This window comes from Ruditapes philippinarum, unplaced genomic scaffold (assembly GCF_026571515.1).
Source record: "Ruditapes philippinarum isolate M1 unplaced genomic scaffold, ASM2657151v2 ctg2048_1_1_1_1, whole genome shotgun sequence".
In the NCBI taxonomy this organism is placed as follows: Eukaryota; Metazoa; Mollusca; class Bivalvia; order Venerida; family Veneridae; genus Ruditapes; species Ruditapes philippinarum.
The window spans coordinates 18,549-23,032 of NW_026861386.1; positions in this window are offsets into that span (position 1 = coordinate 18,549).

Consider the following 4,484-nt stretch of genomic DNA (forward strand, 5'->3'; position numbering starts at 1 on the left):
AATCTGTAATTGTTAGATAATAAAAAATCAAATCTCTATTGAGTTATTCAAATTTTGATATCAATCTAAGCAGAAGTTTCTGCTTATTCTATCAATAAATGTTGAAAATTCGGCTTATGAAAATATGCAGCTTTAAATAAAACACTGATAAATTCATATTTTTTATTCCACAATAAAAGCGATAATAGCAACAAATACATATTATTCACTTGACGTTCACAAATTACGTATGTTTGTATTCTGTGCTTAATAAAAGTCCATCCGCCCGTTAAGGCACTTAATCCTGAATACCCTTTTTGAGTACAAACCCCGGACATGCCTCTATGCGGTTTTCAGGATGTATTAGCGAAAGATATGAAATTTGAGCTAAAAGTAGGTCACTGTACAGCGGCCAATGAGAACCTGAATGTACAGTAACCTGAGATTATGAAAAGGAAGTAGCCCTTAAAACGACTGTTGGTGTCAAGCAAAGGGCTTACACTCTCTGTTCTGGAAGGGGCCCTCGCACTCTAGCACACTTTCCTCGTCGTCCGTGCGTACTTTATAGGGTAACTTACCTCGGCTTTAATCAAGACGTCAGCAGCTGGTCTCTAGTCGTGGACGAAGTAGATGTGTACCGAAGTACTAGATAGTTTATGGTTGTCTACCAAACAAGCTGCAGATCTTTTTTTCGTTGTCCTGTGCCTTCTCTGTGACCTGCACGCACTGAGAGGAAAAGAGAAGTGTTCACAAGCCATGACTTCGTCATTTATTTAAATGTGCAAAACTACTTGGTATCGTAGAGAATAAGCTTACCAATTGTCAGCAGCTGTACGTACATTTTAATAATTGACTCACTCATATGGAAAACAATATCTCTTTATACAGTATGTGCTTTAAAAACAATTTGCCATCTCCTTGAAAAAGAAGGATGTAACCACTCGGAGAAAAGTAAGCTTTGTGTTAATTATTATTTGTTTCCATTGTGATTTTTTTCTTAATGAACCCATGATCAATAGCTGTGAAATGGAGACACGTCGAGAAGTGCGTTTTCATTCGCCAACTGTTAAAGCATTAAAATAATAAATTACTTTAAACAAGAAAACACTGCCAACTATCATTGAAATTAAAGGTACAATTACGCCTCAGAAACAAATAACCTTTCATATTTTAGAAAGGGCAAACAGGGATTTTATAATGCTTAAATGATAATTTGAGGGAATGTTAGACGCTTGTAACCTGAAGAAAGTAGCGATAAATGTGAAATAATTTGTCATAAAAGTATAAAAATGTAAACAAAGTGGTATTTTGACTTCCATACAAAATACTTACTCAATATAACTACTTATTGCCAAAAAGCATCCGGTGAAAAAGATGGTAAGTTATTTGGCCAATGAGTAACATTTTGATTATATGAAGGTACAACAACATTAAATAGCTTTTGGAAAAATAAAACTAAAAGCATTTCTGAGGCATGATGTGCCTTTAAGACGTTGAACATTATTATTTCCTTTACAATTACAATTAACCGATTACAATTAACCGGATATTCATTACAACCTTTATTTATTATTGTATTTACTATGTCTTAAGATTGACCGGAATATCAACATTAACGTGCTCTCATTACGTGTTTTCCTTGGAAATTAAGAGATTAAAAATCAGTTTTTACAGCCGGACAATTTAGATAAGATTATTTCACATTCACACTATGTGCATCAAAGAACTATGCGTTGTACATCTTTGTTTGTTTCAGTATATTAACAAAAGATATTTGACTTAATGAGCACTTACGTAAAGTTTTATGATAGATGTAGACACAATTATAAATGTAACAGCTGGTGTTTTCAGGTGAAATTTAATATAATTTTATACCTTAAACAGATAAGCAGTCTATTAATTTGAAACTACTTTATGAACTATATCAATTAACTTATTGTTCTAGAATATGAACTATCTGGACTTGTTCACTTAATCAAATCTATTTCACTTTTATGTAACAGAGGTCTTTCATGCTCAAAAGAAGACTAGTGATATTTATTGAAACAGAAGGTTATTTGTGGTTTTCAGGGGTTTGGCCAGAAAGCAATTTTGACGTCTGTGTCAGCCATCATAATTGACGGTAATTACATTTGAATATCAAAGATTGGACGCTGTTTTGTGATTTTCTTATGTAAAGATGTGTCTGGTTTACTCTGATGTCAAATTTGTTCGTCTGTGTTGGAGGAAATACTTTAATGAGTTTTCCTTTAATGTTGCCCAAGGCATTAGTGGTTTTTTCAGGTACTGAGAACAATATTGAAATGAAGGTCAGTCAAGCAAGCAAGGGAATCGATTCCGACCTTGCCTTTTAAGAAATGTCATACTTCTATTTTGAACTTAAGTATATGACAAATACTGATATTTCATTAGGTAATTTGTCAATTAGTTTAATTGAAGTATGAAACTAAGAACACCATATCTTGAATTTTAGACTACTTATTTACATTTTCTTTGATTCAGGACAAAAACAAGAAAAACAGTAGTGGTAATAAGGATCTTTCTTGATAAAAAAAATTAAAGTAAAACAAAAAGATTGTTATTATAAATAAAACTAAAAGCATTTCTAAAGGCATAATAGACAATGTTTCAACAATGATTTAGTGAGGTTTAGTGCACCATTTACGGGTTAAACTGCTTTACTATTGACCGTTCCAAGCCGGTGCCCCTCCATGTTCCCTATTGTATTTTTTAAAGTTATAACCGTTTATGTTGTTTTTCCGTTTCGGTCAGTATATTATTCATTCCCTTACCCATAATTTTATTTTCTCTTTAATGTCCTTTCATTCTTAATTGTAACATTTATGGTTGATTTCCTTTATTGTTATATGGCATTGAGCCCTTCCCGTCTCTATCGGGTTATGTTCGTTGACTATTCGGAAATAAAATAAATCTTATAAAGAATAATAATATCAATAGATGATTTCTCTGACAGATATTTATGAAGTGTAGTAAGCCATATATCTACTGTCGTATGATACATAATCATCGATTTAATTTTAAAAAAGAGAATACTTCTAAAATACCTGTATGAAAGAAATCTGTTTGTATATTACCAAAGAGCGAATGACGCATTCATCGCATCATTGCTATACATTTATAAACCTCTCTTGACATAGCAGTATTTTACTTTGGTTCGGAGCACTTAATTTTGTTTACATACAAATTGAATATGCATTTGTGTAACTTAGCAGATATAGTCTTTGTTACAAGTCTTTTGATTATCGACTAAAATATGATAACAAAATGACATATAAACGGAATCCCTAAAAACACATACAAAATATGTAATTTTAGAAACTTACAAGGTAATTTAAGATGAAAATTAATTTAAAATAGAGAAAAACAGAACCCAACACGGACAAATTTATACTGTTGCAGGCTCAGTTTCATTGAGTCTGTTAATGTACTGTCCCGGTGAACCTACAGGTAATTCACATCTTCCAAATTTTCAATATTTCAAAAGTTTTCCTCATTCTATTAAGTATGATGTGGTAATTTCACCCGCAGCCTTAAGACGCCTACATAATTTCAATTTGTATCATATGTGGGCGTGTTATCTTAATGTTCATCCGATATATAAGTTACTTTAAACAGACAATATCTGAACAGACCAATGGCTTCTTGTTTTCAGTTAAACATTATTTCCTTGTTGCAAAGAAGGAATGGCTACAGGCATTCTTATTCAATCTTGTAAACTCAGCAAAAAAAAAACAACCCAAGAACTACAAGCAAAACATTTGGAATTTCAATGACATTTAATCATAAACATTTTAATTACAGTACCGCAGAGCATTTCACCAACATAATACATAACAAAAATACAGTGTCAAAAAGAAGAACTTGACTAGTGAATTTTATTATCTTTATTTTAGAAATACAGTTATAAATATTTCTTGAAAAGTGGAGATAGTACCAGACTAATGAATCAAAAATAGAATTGTCTCTCACTTTGATTTATTTTGTTTATGTGAGACAATACAGTACATTGTCTCTTACCGCCTATAAAATTAACAAGGCAAAGGCACTGGCTTCAGCAGTATTCATTGATTAACACACAAAACGTAATGAAATGATAAATGATTCCGAATGACACCTGCTATTGCGGGTCTAAAGATTCTTGATAGAGGAAGAAATATTTTCAATTAATCCTTTCCTCTGCATATTGTTTTCCATCTCATGAAAATATATTTATTATTCAGATTATATATTTAGGTTTTTGTTGTAATAACTTGTAGCCCAACCCATTTGCACTCTAGTTATATGTACATTTGCTTTTGTGTTATTCATATCTTACATGTATTATATAGTTGCAATAAAATGATATTAAACTAAACTATATTTATGCTTTGTATCAAACATTGAAACACTAAACCATTGTACATTGATACAATTCTGACGGTTCTAGAATTAACCTTTAACCTGATCAATTTCTTATAAGGGTCTACTGCTTTCCTCCCATTTTT